Source organism: Amblyomma maculatum, chromosome 7 (genome assembly GCF_055883805.1).
Source record: "Amblyomma maculatum isolate TAMU_Amacu chromosome 7, ASM5588380v1, whole genome shotgun sequence".
In the NCBI taxonomy this organism is placed as follows: domain Eukaryota; kingdom Metazoa; phylum Arthropoda; class Arachnida; order Ixodida; family Ixodidae; genus Amblyomma; species Amblyomma maculatum.
In genome coordinates, this window is record NC_139350.1 from 76,759,493 (window position 1) to 76,778,114 (window position 18,622).

Genomic DNA, 18,622 nt, shown 5'->3' on the forward strand with positions numbered 1-18,622 from the left:
TCCTCTACCTCTCTGCAGCGCGTGCAGAGGCGAAACACCCGTGGAACAGTGCTCTCTCCGCGCCAGCAAGCGCAGCTCCTGGGATATATCTACCCATCTCTTCCTCTCTGCAGCGAGTGAAGAGGCAACACATCCATGGAACAGTGCTCTATCCGCGCGGGCGAAAGCATCTTCTGGATTACATTTACCCAACTCTCCCTCTCTGTAGCAAGTGCAGAGGCTAAACACCTTTGGAACAGTGCTCTCTCCGCACAAGCGAGCGCAGCTGCTGGGATACATCTACCCTCCTCTTCCTCTCTGCTGCGAGTGCAGAGGCGACATACCCATGGAACAGTGTTCTCTCCGCGCCAACGAGCACATCTGCTGGGATACATCTATCCTCCTCTTCCTCTCTGCAGCAAGTGCAGAGGCGAAACACCCGTGAAAAACTGCTCTCTCTGCTCCAGCGAGCGCATCTGCTGGAATACATTTACCCTCCTTTTCCTCTCTGTAGCGAGTGCAGAGGCGAAACACCCGTGGAATAGTGCTCTCTCTGCGTCCAGCGAGCGCATCTGCTGTTATACATCTACCCTCCTCTTCCTCTTTGCAGCGAGTCAGAGGCGACACACCCGTGGAACAGGGCTCTCTCCGCACCAGCGAGCGCATCTGTTGGGATACATCTACTCTTATCCTCCTCTCTACAGGGAGTGCAGAGGCGAAACACCTGTGAAACATTGCTCTCTCCGCGCCAGCGAGCGCATCTGCTTGGTTACATTTACCCTCCTCTTCCTTTCTGTAGCGAGTGCAGAGACAAAACACCCGTGGAACAGTGCTCCCTCCGCACCAGCGAGCGCATCTGCTGGTAAACATCTACCCTCCTCTTCCTTTCTGCAGCGTGTGCAGAGGCAACACACCCGAGGAACAGTGCTGTCTCCGCGCCGGCGAGCGCATCTTCTGGGTTACATTTATCCTCCTCTACCTCTCTGCAGTGCGTGCAGAGGCGAAACACCCTTGCAACAGTGCTCCCTTCGCGCCAGCGAGCGCATCTGCTGTTATACATCTACCCTCCTGTTCCTCTCTGCAGCGAGTGCAGAGGCGACACACCCGTGGAACAATGCTCTCTCCGTGCCAGCGAGCGCATCTGTTGGGATACAACTACCCTCATCCTCTTCTCTACTGGGAGTGCAGAGGCGAAACACCTGGGGAACAGTGCTCTCTGCACCAGCGAGCTCTTCTAATCGGACACATCTACTCTCCTCTTCCTCTCTTCAGCGAGTGCAGAGACGACACACCCAAGGAACAGTGCTCTCTCCGCGCCAGCGAGAGCATCTGCTTGGATACATTTACCCTCCTCTACCTCTCTGCAGCGCATGCAGAGGCGAAACACCCATGGAACACTGCTCTCTCCGCGCCAGCGAGCGGATCTGCTGGGATACATCTACCCTCCTCGTTCTCTTTTTAGCGCGTGCAGAGGCGAAACACCCGTGGAACAGTGCTCTCTCCGCGCCAGCGAGCGCATCTGATGGTATACATCTACCCTCCTCATTCTCTTTTTAGCGCGTGCAGAGGCGAACAACCGTGGAACAGTGCTCTCTCCGCGCCAGCGAGCGCAGCTGCTGGGATATATCTACCCTCCTCTTCCTCTCTGCAGCGAGTGAAGAGGCAACACACCCATGGCACAGTCCTCTATCCGCGCCATTGAGCGCATCTTCTGGGTTATATTTACCCAACTCTCCCTCTCTGTAGCAAGTGCAGAGGCTAAACACCTGTGGAACAGTGCTCTCTCCGCGCATGCGAGTGCATCTGCTGGGATACATCTACCCTCCTCTTTCTTCCTCTGCAGCGAGTGCAGAGCCGAAGCACCCGTGGAACAGTGCTCTCTCCGCACAAGCGAGCGCAGCTGCTGGCATACATCTATCCTCCTCTTCCTCCCTGCTGCGAGTGCAGAGGCGACACACCCGTGGAATAGTGCTCTCTCCGCGCCAGCGAGCGCAACTGCTTGTATATATCTATCCTCCTCTTCCTCTCTGCAGCGTGTGCAGAGGAAAAACACCTGTGAAACATTGCTCTCTCCGCGCCAGCGAGCGCATCTGCTGGGGTACATCTACCGTCATCCTCCTCTCTGCAGTGAGTGCAGAGACAAAGCACCCGTGGAACAGTGCTCTCTCCGCGCCAGCGAGCGCAGCTGCTGGGATATATCTACACTCCTCTTCCTCTCTGCAGCGAGTGCAGAGGCAACACACCCGTGGAACAATGCTCTCTCCGCGTCAGCGAGCGCAGCTGCTGGGATACTTCTACCCTCCTCGTCCTCTCTGCAGCAAATGCAGAGGCGAAACACCCGTGGAACAGTGCTCTCTCGCGCCAAGAGCACATCTGCTGGATTACATCTATCCTCCTCTTCCTCTCTGCAGCAAGTGCAGAGGCAAAACACCCTTGGAACAATGCTCTCTCCGCGCCAGCGAGCGCATCTGCTTGTTTATATCTACCCTCCTCTTCCTCTCTGCAGCATCTGCAGAGGCGAAACACCTCTGAAACATTGCTCTCTCCGCACCAGCGAGCGCATCTGCTGGGATACATATACCCTCCTCTTCCTCTCTGCAGCAAGTGCAGAGGCGAAACACCCGTGGAACAGTGCTCTCTCCGCGCCAGTGAGCGCATCTGTTGGGATACATCTACCCTCATCCTGCTTTTTGCAGGGAGTGCAGAACCAAAATCCCGTGGAACAGTGCTCTCTCCGCGCCAGCGATCGCATCTGCTGGTACACATCTACCCTCCTCTTCCTCTCTGCAGCTTGTGCAGAGGCAACACACCCGATGAACAGTGCTCTCTCCGCGCCAGCGAGCGCATCTTCTTGGATATATTCACCCTCCTCTTCCTCTCTCCAGCGAGTGCAGAGGCGAAACACCCGTGGAACAGTGCTCTCTCCGCGCCAGCAAGCGCAGCTCCTGGGATATATCTACCCATTTCTTCCTCTCTGCAGCGAGTGCAGAGGCGACATACCCATGGAACAGTGTTCTCTCCGCGCCAACGAGCACATCTGCTGGGATACATCTATCCTCCTCTTCCTCTGTGCAGCAAGTGCAGAAGCGAAACACCCGTGGAAAACTGCTCTTTCTGCTCCAGCGAGCGCATCTGCTGGAATACATTTACCCTCCTTTTCCTCTCTGTAGCGAGTGCAGAGGCGAAACACCCGTGGAATAGTGCTCTCTCTGCGTCCAGCGAGCGCATCTGCTGTTATACATCTACCCTCCTCTTCCTCTCTGCAGCGAGTGCAGAGGCGACACACCCGTGGAACAATGCTCTTTAGGCACCAGCGAGCGCATCTGTTGGGATACATCTACTCTTATCCTCCTATCTACAGGGAGTGCAGAGGCGAAACACCTGTGAAACATTGCTCTCTCCGCGCCAGCGAGCGCATCTGCTTGGTTACATTTACCCTCCTCTTCCTTTCTGTAGCGAGTGCAGAGGCAAAACACCCGTGGAACAGTGCTCCCTCCCCTCCAGCGAGCGCATCTGCTGGTAAACATCTACCCTCCTCTTCCTTTCTGCAGCGTGTGCAAAGGCAACACACCCGAGGAACAGTGCTGTCTCCGCGCCGGCGAGCGCATCTTCTGGGTTACATTACCCTCCTCTATCTCTCTGCAGTGCGTGCAGAGGCGAAACACCCTTGCAACAGTGCTCCCTTCGCGCCAGCGAGCGCATCTGCTGTTATACATCTACCCTCCTGTTCCTCTCTGCAGCGAGTGCAGAGGCGACACACCCGTGGAACAATGCTCTCTCGGTGCCAGCGAGCGCATCTGTTGGGATACAACTATCCTCATCCTCCTCTCTACTGGGAGTGCAGAGGCGAAACACCTGGGGAACAGTGCTCTCTCCGCACCAGCGAGCGCATCTGCTTGTATATATCCACCCTCCTCTTCCTCTCTGCAGCGTGTGCAGATGCGAAACACCTGTGAAACATTGCTCTCTCCGCGCCAGCGAGCGCATCTTCTGGGTTACATTTACCCTCCTCTACCTCTCTGCAGCGCGTGCAGAGGCAAAACACCCGTGCAACAGTGCTCTCTTCGCGCCAGCGAGCGCATCTGCTGGTATACATCTACCCTCCTCTTCCTCTCTGCAGCATGTGCAGAGGCGAAACACCCGTGAAACAGTGCTCTCTCCGCGCCAGCGAGCGCATCTGCTTGGTTACACTTACCCTCCTCGTTCTCTCTGTAGAGCGTGCAGAGGCGAAACACACGTGGAACAGTGCTGCCTCCGCTCCAGCGAGCGCATCTGCTGGGATACATTTACCCTCCTCTTCCTCTCTGCAACGAGTGCAGAGGCGAAACACACGTGGAACAGCGTCTCTCCGCGCCAGCGAGCGCACCTGCTGGGATAAATCTACCCTCCTCTTCCTCTCTGTAGTTTGTATAGAGGCGAAACACCCGTGGAACAGTGCTCTCTCTGCTCCAGTGAGCTCTTCTGCTCGGATACATCCACGCTCCTCTTTCTCTCTGCAGCGAGTGCAGAGGCGACACACCCGAGGAACAGTGCTCTCTCCGCGCCAGTGAGCACATCTGCTTGGATACATTTACCCTCCTCTACCTCTCTGCAGCGCGTACAAAGGCGAAACACCCATGGAACAGTGCCCTCTCCGTGCCAGCGAGCGCATCTGCTGGGTTACATCTACCCTCATCCTCCTCTCTGCAGGGAGTGCAGAGGCGAAACCCCCATGGAACAGTGCTCTCTCCGCGCCAGCGAGCGCATCTGCTGCAGGGAGTGCAGAGGCGAAACACCCATGGAACAGTGCTCTCTCCGCGCCAGCGAACGCATCTGCTGGTATACATCTACCCTCCTCTTCCTCTCTGCAGCGTGTGCAGAGGCGAAACATCCGTGAAACAGTGCTCTCTCCGCGCCAGCGAGCGCATCTGCTTGGATACACTTACCCTCCTCGTTCTCCCTGTAGTGCGTGCAGAGGTGAAACACCCGTGGAACAGTGCTCTTCCCGCGCCAGCGAGCGCATCTGCTGGGATACAGTTGCCCTCCTCTTCATCTCTGCAGTGAGTGAAGAGGCAAAACACCCGTGGAGCAGTGCTCTCTCTGTTCCAGCGAGAGCATCTGCTGGGATACATCTACCCTCCTCTTCCTCTCTGCGGCGAGTGCAGAGGCGAAACACCCGTGGCACAGTGCTCTCTCTGCGCCAGCGAGCGCATCTGCTGTTATACATCTACCCTCCTGTTCCTCTCTGCAGCGAGTGCAGAGGCGATACTCCCGTGGAACAATGCTCTCTCCGTGCTAGCGAACGCATCTGTTGGGATACATCTACCCTCATCCTCCTCTCTACTGGGAGTGCAGAGGCGAAAAACCTGGGGAACAGTGCTCTCTCCGCACCAGCGAGCGCATCTGCTTGTATATATCCACCCTCCTCTTCCTCTCTGCAGCGTGTGCAGATGCGAAACACCCGTGAAACAGTGCTCTCTCCGCGCCAGCGAGCGCATCTGCTTGGTTACACTTACCCTCCTCGTTCTCTCTGTAGCGCGTGAAGAGGTGAAACACCCATGGAACAGTGCTCTCCCCGCGCCAGCGAGCGCTTCTGCTGGGATACAGTTACCCTCCTCTTCCTATCTGCAGCGAGTGCAGAGGCGAAACACCCGTGGCACAGTGCTCTCTCTGCGCCAGCGAGCGCAGCTGCTGGGATATATCTACACTCCTCTTCCTCTCTGCAGTGAGTGCAGAGGCAACACACCCGTGGAACAGTGCTCTCTCCGCGCCAGCGAGCGCAGCTGCTGGGATACATCTACCCTCCTCTTCCTCTCTGTAGCGAGTGCAGAGGCGAAACACCCATGGAACAGTGCTCCCTCCGCTCCGGCGAGTGCATCTGTTGGGATACATATACCCTCTTCTTCCTCTCTGCAGTAGGTGCAGAGGCGAAACACCCGCGGAACAGTGCTCTCTCCGCGCCAGCTAGCGCATCTGATGGTATACATCTACCCTCCACTTTCTCTCTGCAGTGTGTGCAGAGGCGAAACACCCGTAAAACAGTGCTCTCTCCGCGCGAGCAAGCGCATCTGCTTGATTACACTTACCCTCCTCTACCTTTCTGCAGCGCGTGCAGAGGCGAAACACCCGTGGAACAGTGCTCTCTTCGCGCCAGCAAGCGCAGCTGCTGGGATATATCTACCCTCCTCTTCCTCTCTGCAGCGAGTGAAGAGGCAATACACCCGTGGAACAGTGCTAAATCGGCGCCGGCGAGCGCATCTTCTGGGTTACATTTACCCAACTCTCCCTCTCTGTAGCAAGTGCAGAGGCTAAACACCTGTGGAACAGTGCTTTCTCCGCGCATGCGCGCGCATCTGCTGGGATACATCTACCCTCCTCTTCCCCTGCAGCGAGTGCAGAGCCGAAACAACTGTGGAACAGTGCTCTCTCCGCTTAAGCGAGCGCAGCTGCAGGGATACATCTACACTCATCCTCCTCTCTACAGGGAGTGCAGAGGCGAAACACCTGTGGAACAGTGCTCTCTCCGCACCAGCGAGCGCATCTGCTTGTATATATCTACCCTCCTCTTCCTCTTCTTCCTCTCTGCAGTGTGTGCAGATGCGAAACACCTGTGAAACATTGCTCTCGCCGCGCCAGCGAGCGCATCTGCTTGGTTACATTTACCCTCCTCTTCCTCTCTGCAGCGAGTACAGAGGCGAAACACCCGTGGAACAGTGCGCCCTCCGCTCCAGCGAGCGCATCTGCTGGAATACATTTACCCTCCTTTTCCTCTCTGTAGCGAGTGCAGAGGCGAAACACCCGTGGAATAGGGCTCTCTCTGCGTCCAGCGAGCGCATCTGCTGTTATACATCTACCCTCCTCTTCCTCTCTGCAGCGAGTGCAGAGGCGACACACCCGTGGAACAGGGCTCTTTCCGCACCAGCGAGCGCATCTGTTGGGATACATCTACTCTTACCCTCCTCTCTACAGGGAGTGCAGAGGCGAAACACCTGTGAAACATTGCTCTCTCCGCGCCAGCGAGCGCATCTGCTTGGTTACATTTACCCTCCTCTTCCTTTCTGTATCGAGTGCAGAGGCGAAACACCCATGGAACACTGCTCTCTCCGCGCCAGCGAGCGGATCTGCTGGGATACATCTACCCTCCTCGTTCTCTTTTTAGCGCGTGCAGAGGCGAAACACCCGTAGAACAGTGCTCTCTCCGCGCCAGCGAGCGCATCTGATGGTATACATCTACCCTCCTCGTTCTCTTTTTAGCGCGTGCAGAGGCGAAACACCCGTGGAACAGTGCTCTCTCCGCGCCAGCGAGCGCAGCTGCTGGGATATATCTACCCTCCTCTTCCTCTCTGCAGCGAGTGAAGAGGCAACACACCCATGGCACAGTCCTCTATCCGCGCCGTTGAGCGCATCTTCTGGGTTATATTTACCCAACTCTCCCTCTCTGTAGCAAGTGCAGAGGCTAAACACCTGTGGAACAGTGCTCTCTCCGCGCATGCGAGTGCATCTGCTGGGATACATCTACCCTCCTCTTTCTTCCTCTGCAGCGAGTGCAGAGCCGAAGCACCCGTGGAACAGTGCTCTCTCCGCACAAGCGAGCGCAGCTGCTGGCATACATCTATCCTCCTCTTCCTCCCTGCTGCGAGTGCAGAGGCGACACACCCGTGGAACAATGCTCTCTCCGCGCCAGCGAGCGCATCTGCTTGCTTATATCTACCCTCCTCTTCCTCTCTGCAGCATCTGCAGAGGCGAAACACCTCTGAAACATTGCTCTCTCCGCGCCAGCGAGCGCATCTGCTGGGATACATCTACCCTCATCCTCCTCTCTGCAGGGAGGGCAGAGACGAAACACCCGTGGAACAGTGCTCTCTCCGCGCCAGCGAGCGCATCTGATGGTATACATCTACCCTCCTCTTCCTCTCTGCAGCGTGTGCAGATGCGAAACACCCGTAAAACAGTGCTCTCTGCGCCAGCAAGCGCATCTGCTTGATTACACTTACCCTCCTCGTTCTCTATGTAGCGCGTGCAGAGGCGAAACACCCGTGGAACAGTGCTCTCTCCGCGCCAGCGATCGCATCTGCTGGTACACATCTACCCTGCTCTTCCTCTCAGCAGCTTGTGCAGAGGCAACACACCCGAGGAACAGTGCTCTCTCCGCGACAGCGAGCACATCTTCTTGGATATATTCACCCTCCTCTTCCTCTCTCCAGCGAGTGCAGAGGCGAAACACCCGTGGAACAGTGCTCTCTCCGCGCCCGCAAGCGCAGCTCCTGGGATATATCTACCCATCTCTTCCTCTCTGCAGCGAGTGAAGAGGTAACACATCCATGGAACAGTGCTCTATCCGCGCGGGCGAGCGCATCTTCTGGATTACATTTACCCAACTCTCCCTCTCTGTAGCAAGTGCAGAGGCTAAACACCTTTGGAACAGTGCTCTCTCCGCACAAGCGAGCACAGCTGCTGGGATACATCTACCCTCCTCTTCCTCTCTGCTGCGAGTGCAGAGGCGACATACCCATGGAACAGTGTTCTCTCCGCGCCAACGAGCACATCTGCTGGGATACATCTATCCTCATCTTCCTCTCTGCAGCAAGTGCAGAAGCGAAACACCCGTGGAAAACTGCTCTCTCTGCTCCAGCGAGCGCATCTGCTGGAATACATTTACCCTCCTTTTCCTCTCTGTAGCGAGTGCAGAGGCGAAACACCCGTGGAATAGCGCTCTCTCTGCGTCCAGCGAGCGCATCTGCTGTTATACATCTACCCTCCTCTTCCTCTCTGCAGCGAGTGCAGAGGCGACACACCGTGGAACAGGGCTCTTTCCGCACCAGCAAGCGCATCTGTTGAGATACATCTACTCTTATCCTCCTCTCTACAGGGAGTGCAGAGGCGAAACACCTGTGAAACATTGCTCTCTCCGCGCCAGCGAGCGCATCTGCTTGGTTACATTTACCCTCCTCTTCCTTTCTGTAGCGAGTGCAGAGGCAAAACACCCGTGGAACAGTGCTCCCTCCGCTCCAGCGAGCGCATCTGCTGGTAAACATCTACCCTCCTCTTCCTTTCTGCAGCGTGTGCAGAGGCAACACACCCGAGGAACAGTGCTGTCTCCGCGCCGGCGAGCGTATCTGCTTGGTTACACTTACCCTCCTCGTTCTCTCTGTAGAGCGTGCAGAGGCGAAACACACGTGGAACAGTGCTGCCTCCGCTCCAGCGAGCGCATCTGCTGGGATACATTTACCCTCCTCTTCCTCTCTGCAGCGAGTGCAGAGGCGAAACACACGTGGAACTGTGTCTCTCCGCGCCAGCGAGCGCATCTACTGGGTTACATCTACCCTCAACCTCCTCTCTGCAGGGAGTGCAGAGGCGAAACACCCATGGAACAGTGCTCTCTCCGCGCCAGCGAGCGCATCTGCTGCAGGGAGTGCAGAGGCGAAACACCCATGGAACAGTGCTCTCTCCGCGCCAGCGAGCGCATCTGCTGGTATACATCTGCCCTCCTCATCCTCTCTGCAGCGTGTGCAGAGGCGAAACATCCGTGAAACAGTGCTCTCTCCGCGCCAGCGAGCGCATCTGCTTGGATACACTTACCCTCCTCGTTCTCCCTGTAGTGCGTGCAGAGGTGAAACACCCGTGGAACAGTGCTCTCCCCGCGCCAGCGAGCGCATCTGCTGGGATACAGTTGCCCTCCTCTTCATCTCTGCAGTGAGTGAAGAGGCAAAACACCCGAGGAACAGTGCTCTCTCCGTTCCAGCGAGCGCATCTGCTGGGATACATCTACCCTCCTCTTCCTCTCTGCGGCGAGTGCAGAGGCGAAACACCCATGGAACAGTGCTCTCTCCGCGCCAGCGAGCGCATCTGCTGCAGGGAGTGCAGAGGCGAAACACCCATGGAACAGTGCTCCCTCCGCGCCAGCAAGCACATCTGCTGGGATACATCTACCCTCATCCTCCTCTCTGCAGGGAGTGCAGAGGCGAAACACCAGCGGAACAGTGCTCTCTCCGCGCCAGCGAGCGCATCTGATGGTATACATCTACCCTCCACTTCCTCTCTGCAGCATGTGCAGAGGCGAAACACCCGTAAAACAGTGCTCTCTCCGCGCAAGCAAGCGCATCTGCTTGGTTACACTTACCTTCCTCGTTCTCTCTGTAGCGCGTGCAGAGGCGAAAAACATGTGGAACAGTGCTCTCCGCGCCAGCGAGCGCATCTGCTTGGTTACATTTACCCTCCTCTTCCTCTCTGCAGCGAGTGCAGAGGCGACACACCCATAGAACAGTGCTCTCTCCGCGCCAACGAGCAGATCTGCTGGGAAACATCTACCCTCGTCTTCCTCTCTGCAGCAAGTGCAGAGGCGAAACACCGATAAAACAGTGCTCTCTCGGCGTCAGCAAGCGCATCTGCTTGGTTACACTTACCCTCCTCGTTCTCTCTGTAGCGCGTGCAGAGGCGAAAGACACGTGGAACAGTACTCCCTCTGCTCCAGTGAGCGCATCTGCTGAGATACATATACCCTCCTCTTCCTCTCTGCAGCGAGTGCACAGGCGAAACACACGTGGAACAGTGTCTCTCCGCGCCAGCGAGCGCATCTGCTGGGATACATCTACCCTCCTCTTCCTCTCTGTAGTTTGTATAGAGGCAACACACCCGAGGAACAGTGCTGTCTCCGCGCCGCCGAGCGCATCTTCTGGGTTACATTTACCCTCCTCTACCTCTCTGCAGCACGTGCAGAGGCGAAACACCCGTGCAACAGTGCTCCCTTCGCGCCAGCGAGCGCATCTGCTGTTATACATCTACCCTCCTCTTCCTCTCTGCAGCGAGTGCAGATGGGAAACACCCATGGAACAGTGCTCTCTCCGCGCCAACGAGCAGATCTGCTGGGAAACATCTACTCTCGTCTTCCTCTCTGCAGCAAGTGCAGAGGCGAAACACCCGTAAAACAGTGCTCTCTCCGCGTCAGCAAGCGCATCTGCTTGGTTACACTTACCCTCCTCGTTCTCTCTGTAGCGCGTGCAGAGGCGAAACACACGTGGAACAGTGCTCTCTCAGCGCCAGCGAGCGCATCTGCTGGGATACATCTACCCTCCTCTTCCTCTCTGCAGTGAGTGCAGAGGCCGAACACCCATGGAACAGTGCTCTCTCTGCGCCAGCGAGCGCAGCTACTGGGATATATCTACACTCCTCTTCCTCTCTGCAGTGAGTGCAGAGGCAACACACCCGTGAAACAGTGCTCTCTCCGCGCCAGCGAGCGCAGCTGCTGGGATACATCTACCCTCCTTTTCCTCTCTGCAGCGAGTGCAGATGCAAAACACCCGTGGAGCAGTGCTCTCTCCGCGCAAGCGAGCGCAGCTGCTGGGATACATCTACCCTCCTCTTCCTGTCTGCAGCGAGTGCAGAGGCGACACACCCGTGGAAAAGTGCTCTCTCCGCGCCAGCGAGCGCATCTGCTGGTACACATCTACCCTCCTCTTCCTCTCTGTAGCTTGTGCAGAGGCAACACAACCGAGGAACAGTGCTCTCTCCGCGCCAGCAAGCACATCTGGGATATATTTACCCTCCTCTACCTCTCTGCAGCACGTGCAGAGGCGAAACACCCGTGGAACAGTGCTCTCTCCGCGCCAGCAAGTGCATCTGCTGGGATACATCTACCCTCCTCTTCCTCTCTACGGCGAGTGCAGAGGCGAAACACCCGTGGAACAGTGCTCTCTCCGCGTCAGCGAGCGCAGCTCCTGGGATATATCTACCGATCTCTTCCTCCCTGCTGCGAGTGCAGAGGCGACATACCCGTGGAACAGTGATCTCTCCGCGCCAATGAGCACATCTGCTGGGGTACATCTATCCTCCTCTTCCTCTCTGCAGCAAGTGCAGAGGCGAAACACCCGTGAAAAAGTGCTCTCTCTGCTCCAGCGAGCGCATCTGCTGGAATACATCTACCTTCTTTTCCTCTCTGTAGCGAGTGCAGAGGCGAAACACCCGTGGAATGGCACTCTCTCTGCGTCCAGCGAGCGCATCTGCTGTTATACATTTATCCTCCTCTTCCTCTCTGCAGCAAGTGCAGAGGCGACACACCCGTGGAACAGGGCTCTCTCTGCGCCAACGGGCACATCTGCTGGGATACATCTAGCCTCCTCTTCCTCTCTGCAGCAAGTGCAGAGGCGAAATACCCATGGAACAATGCTCTCTCCGCGCCAGCGAGCGCATCCGTTGAGATACATCTACCCTCATCCTCCTCTCTGCAGGGAGTGCAGCGGCGAAATACCTGTGGAACAGTACACTCTCCGCGCATGCGAGCGCATCTGCTTGTATATATCTACCCTCCTCTTGCTCTCTGCAGCGTGTGCAGAGGCGAAACACCTCTGAAACATTGCTCTCTCCGCGCCAGCGAGCGCATCTGCTTGGTTACATTTACCCTCCTCTTCCTCTCTGTAGCGAGTGCAGAGGCGAAACATCTATGGAGCAGTGCTCTCTCCGCGCCAGCGAGCGCATCTGCTTGTATATATCTACCCTCCTCTTCCTCTCTGCAGCATGTGCAGAGGAGAAAAACCTGTGAAACATTGCTCTCTCCGCGCCAGCGAGCGCATCTGCTTGGTTACATTTACCCTCCGCTTCCTCTCTGTAGCGAGTGCAGAGGCGAAACACCCATGGAACAGTGCTCCCTCCGCTCCAGCGAGCGCATCTGCTGGGATACATATACACTCCTCTTCCTCTCTGCAGCAAGTGCAGAGGCGAAACACCAGTGGAACAATGCTCTCTCCGCGCCAGCGAGCACATCTGCTGGGATACATCTACCTTCATCCTCCTCTCTGCAGGGAGGGCAGAGGCGAAACACCCGTGGAACAGTGCTCTCTCCGCGCCAGCGAGCGCATCTGGTGGTATACATCTACCCTCCTCTTCCTCTCTGCAGTGTGTGCAGAGGCGAAACACCCATAAAACAGTGTTGTCTGCTCCAGCAAGCGCATCTGCTTGGTTACACTTACCCTCCTCGTTCTCTCTGCAGCGAGTGCAGAGCCGAAACACCCATGGAACAGTGCTCTCTCCGCGCCAGCGAGTGCATCTGTTGGGATACATCTACCGTCATCCTCCTCTTTACAGGGAGTGCAGAGGCGAAACACCTGTGGAACAGTGCTCTCTCCGCACCAGCGAGCGCATCTGCTTGTATATATCTACCCTCCTCTTTCTCTTCTTCCTCTCTGCAGCGTGTAAAGATGCGAAACACCTCTGAAACGTTGCTCTCTCCACGCCAGCGAGCGCATCTGCTTGGTTACATTTACCCTCAACTTCCTCTCTGCAGCAAGTGCAGAGGCGACACACCCGAGGAACAATGCTCTCTTTTCGCCAGCGAGCACATGTGCTTGGATACATTTACCCTCCTCTACCTCTCTGCAGCGCGTGCAGAGATGAAACACCCATGGAACAGTGCTCTCTCCGCGCCAGCGAGCACATCTGCTGGGTTACATCTACCCTCATCCTCCTCTCTGCAGGGAGTGCAGAGGCGAAACACCCATGGAACAGTGCTCTCTCCGCGCCAGCGAGCGCATCTGCTGGGATACATCTACCCTCCTCTTCCTCTCTGCGGCGAGTGCAGAGGCGAGACACCTGCGGAACAGGGCTCTCTCTGCACCAGCGAGCGCAGCTGCTGGGATATATCTACACTCCTCTTCCTCTCTGCAGTGAGTGCAGAGGCACCACACCCGTGGAACAGTGCTCTCTCCGCGCCAGCGAACGCAGCTGCTGGGATACATCTACCCTCCATTTCCTCCCTGCAGCGAGTGCAGAGGCGAAACACCCGTGGAACAGTGCTCTCTCCGCGCAAGCGAGCGCAGCTGCTGGGATACATCTACCCTCCTCTTCCTGTCTGCAGTGAGTGCAGAGGCGACACACCCGTGGAAAAGTGCTCTCTCCGCGCCAATGAGCACATGTGCTGGATTACATCTATCCTCCTCTTCATCTCTGCAGCAAGTGCAGAGGCGAAACACCATTGGAACAATGCTCTCTCCGCGCCAGCGAGCGCATCTGTTGATACATCTACCCTCATCCTCCTCTCTGCAAGGAGTGCGGAGGCGAAACACCTGTGGAACAGTGCTCTCTCCGCGCCAGCGAGCGCATCTGCTTGTGTATATCTACCCTCCTCTTCCTCTCTGCAGCGTGTGCAGAGGTGAAACACTTGTGAAACTTTGCTCTCTCCGCGCCAGCGAGCGCATCTGCTTGGTTACATTTACCCTCCTCTTCCTCTCTGTAGCGAGTGCAGAGGTGAAACACCCATGGAACAGTGCTCCCTCCGCTCCAGCGAGCGCATCTGCTGGGATACATTTACCCTCATCCTCCTCTCTACTGGGAGGGCAGAGGCGAAACACCTGGGGAACAGTGCTCTCTCCGCGCCAGCGAGCGGATCTGCTTGGCTACACTTACCCTCCTCGTTCTCTCTGTAGCGCATGCAGAGGTGAAACACCCGTGGAACAGTGCTCTCCCCGCGCCAGCGAGCGCATCTGCTGGGATACAGTTACCCTCCTCTTCCTATCTGCGGCGAGTGCAGAGGCGAAACACCCGTGGCACAGTGCTCTCTCTGCGCCAGCGAGCGCAGCTGCTGGGATACATCTACACTCCTCTTCCTCTCTGCAGTGAGTGCAGAGGCAACACACCCGTGGAACAGTGCTCTCTCCGCGCCAGCGAGCGCAGCTGCTGGGATACATCTACCCTCCTCTTCCTCTCTGCAGCATGTGCAGAGGCAAAACACCTGTGAAACATTGCTCTCTCCGTGACAGTGAGCGCATCTACTTGGTTACATTCACCCTCCTCTTCCTCTCTGTAGCGAGTGCAGAGGCGAAACATCTGTGGAGCAGTGCTCTCTCCGCGCCAGCGAGCGCATCTGCTTGTATATATCTACCCTCCTTTTCCTCTCTTCAGCATGTGCAGAGGAGAAAAACCTGTGAAACATTGCTCTCTCCGCGCCAGCGAGCGCATCTGCTTGGTTACATTTACCCTCCTCTTCCTCTCTGTAGCGAGTGCAGAGGCGAAACACCCATGGAACAGCGCTCCCTCCGCTCCAGCGAGCGCATCTGCTGGGATACATATACACTCCTCTTCCTCTCTGCAGCAAGTGCACAGGCGAAACACCCGTGGAACAATGCTCTCTCCGCGCCAGCGAGCGCATCTGTTGGGATACATCTAACCTCATCCTCCTCTCTACAGGGAGTGCTTAGGCGAAACACCTGTGGAACAGTGCTCTTCCGCGCCAGCGAGCACATCTGCTTGTATATATCTACCCTCCTCTTCCTCTCTGCAGCGTGTGCAGAGGCAAAACACCTGTGAAACATTGCTCTCTCCGCGCCAGCGAGCACATGTGCTGGGATACATCTACCCTCCTCTTCCTCTCTGCAGCGAGTGCAGAGGCAACACACCCATGGCATAGTCCTCTATCCGCGCCGTTGAGCACATCTTCTGGGTTACATTTACCCAACTCTCCCTCTCTGTAGCAAGTGCAGAGGCTAAACACCTGTGGAACAGTGCTCTCTCCGCGCATGCGAGTGCATCTGCTGGGATACATCTACAATCCTCTTTCTTCCTCTGCAGCGAGTGCAGAGCCGAAACACCCGTGGAACAGTGCTCTCTCCGCGCCAGCGAGCGCATCTGCTGGGTTACATCTACCCTCATCCTCCTCTCTGCAGGGAGTGCAGAGGCGAAACACCCATGGAACAGTGCTCTCTCCGCGCCAGCGAGCGCATCTGCTGGGATACATCTACCCTCCTCTTCCTCTCTGCGGCGAGTGCAGAGGCGAGACACCTGCGGAACAGGGCTCTCTCTGCACCAGCGAGCGCAGCTGCTGGGATATATCTACACTCCTCTTCCTCTCTGCAGTGAGTGCAGAGGCACCACACCCGTGGAACAGTGCTCTCTCCGCGCCAGCGAACGCAGCTGCTGGGATACATCTACCCTCCTTTTCCTCCCTGCAGCGAGTGCAGAGGCGAAACACCCGTGGAACAGTGCTCTCTCCGCGCAAGCGAGCGCAGCTGCTGGGATACATCTACCCTCCTCTTCCTGTCTGCAGTGAGTGCAGAGGCGACACACCCGTGGAAAAGTGCTCTCTCCGCGCCAATGAGCACATGTGCTGGATTACATCTATCCTCCTCTTCCTCTCTGCAGCAAGTGCAGAGGCGAAACACCATTGGAACAATGCTCTCTCCGCGCCAGCGAGCGCATCTGTTGATACATCTACCCTCATCCTCCTCTCTGCAAGGAGTGCGGAGGCGAAACACCTGTGGAACAGTGCTCTCTCCGCGCCAGCGAGCGCATCTGCTTGTATATATCTACCCTCCTCTTCCTCTCTGCAGCGTGTGCAGAGGTGAAACACTTGTGAAACTTTGCTCTCTCCGCGCCAGCGAGCGCATCTGCTTGGTTACATTTACCCTCCTCTTCCTCTCTGTAGCGAGTGCAGAGGTGAAACACCCATGGAACAGTGCTCCCTCCGCTCCAGCGAGCGCATCTGCTGGGATACATTTACCCTCATCCTCCTCTCTACTGGGAGGGCAGAGCCGAAACACCTGGGGAACAGTGCTCTCTCCGCGCCAGCGAGCGCATCTGCTTGGCTACACTTACCCTCCTCGTTCTCTCTGTAGCGCATGCAGAGGTGAAACACCCGTGGAACAGTGCTCTCCCCGCGCCAGCGAGCGCATCTGCTGGGATACAGTTACCCTCCTCTTCCTATCTGCGGCGAGTGCAGAGGCGAAACACCCGTGGCACAGTGCTCTCTCTGCGCCAGCGAGCGCAGCTGCTGGGATATATCTACACTCCTCTTCCTCTCTGCAGTGAGTGCAGAGGCAACACACCCGTGGAACAGTGCTCTCTCCGCGCATGCGAGTGCATCTGCTTGGTTACATCTACCCTCCTCTTCCTCTCTGCAGCGTGTGCAGAGGCGAAACACCCGTAAAACAGTGCTGTCTCCGCGCCAGCGAGCGCAGCTGCTGGGATATATGTACCCTCCTCTTCCTCTCTGCAGCGAGTGCAGAGGCAACACACCCATGGCATAGTCCTCTATCCGCGCCGTTGAGCACATCTGGGTTACATTTACCCAACTCTCCCTCTCTGTAGCAAGTGCAGAGGCTAAACACCTGTGGAACAGTGCTCTCTCCGCGCATGCGAGTGCATCTGCTGGGATACATCTACAATCCTCTTTCTTCCTCTGCAGCGAGTGCAGAGCCGAAACACCCGTGGAACAGTGCTCTCTCCGCACAAGCGAGCGCAGCTGCTGGCATACATCTATCCTCCTCTTCCTCCCTGCTGCGAGTGCAGAGGCGACACACCCGTGGAACAGTGCTCTCTCCGCGCCAACGAGCACATCTGCTGGGATACATCTACCCTCCTTTTCCTCTCTGCAGCAAGTGCAGAGGCGAAACACCCATGAAACAATGCTCTCTCCGCGCCAGCGAGCGCATCTGTTGGGATACATCTAACCTCATCCTCCTCTCTACAGGGAGTGCTTAGGCGAAACACCTGTGGAACAGTGCTCTTCCGCGCCAGCGAGCGCATCTGCTTGTATATATCTACCCTCCTCTTCCTCTCTGCAGCGTGTGCAGAGGCAAAACACCTGTGAAACATTGCTCTCTCCGCGCCAGCGAGCGCATCTGCTGGGGTGCATCTACCGTCATCCTCCTCTCTGCAGTGAGTGTAGAGGCAAAGCACCCGTGGAACAGTGCTCTCTCCGCGCCAGCGTGCGCAGCTGCTTGGATACATCTACACTCCTCTTCCTCTCTGCAGCGAGTGCAGAGGCAACACACCCGTGGAACAGTGCTCTCTCCGCGTCAGCGAGCGCAGCTGCTAGGATACTTCTACCCTCCTCGCCCTCTCTGCAGCAAGTGCAGAGGCGAAACACCCGTGGAACAGTGCTCTCTCGCGCCAAGAGCACATCTGCTGGATTACATCTATCCTCCTCTTCCTCTCTGCAGCAAGTGAAGAGGCAAAACACCCTTGGAACAATGCTCTCTCCGCGCCAGCGAGCGGATCTGCTTGTTTATGTCTACCCTCCTCTTCCTCTCTGCAGCATGTGCAGAGGCGAAACACCTCTGAAACATTGCTCTCTCCGCGCCAGCGAGTGCATCTGCTGGGATACATATACCTCCTCTTCCTCTCTGCAGCAAGTGCAGAGGCGAAACACCATGGAACAATGCTCTCTCCGCGCTAGCGAGCACATCTGCTGGGATACATCTACCCTTATCCTCCTCTCTGCAGGGAGGGCAGAGACGAAACACCCGTGGAACAGTGCTCTCTCCGCGCCAGCGAGCGCATCTGCTGGTAAACATCTACCCTCCTCTTCCTCTCTGCAGCTTGTGCAGAGGCAACACACCCGAGGAACAGTGCTCTCTCCGCGCCACCGAGCACATCTTCTTGGATATATTTACCTTCCTCTACCTCTCTGCAGCGCGTGCTGAGGCGAAACAGCCGGGGAACAGTGCTCTCTCCGCGCCAGCGAGCGCAGCTCCTGGGATATATTTACCGTCTCTTCCTCTCTGCAGCAAGTGAAGAGGCAACACACCCATGGAACAATGCTCTATCCGCGCGGGCGAGTGCATCTTCTGGGTTACGTTTACCCAACTCTCCCTCTCTGTAGCAAGTGCAGAGGCTAAACACCTGTGGAACAGTGCTCTCTCCGCGCATGCGAGCGCATCTGCTGGGATACTTCTACCCT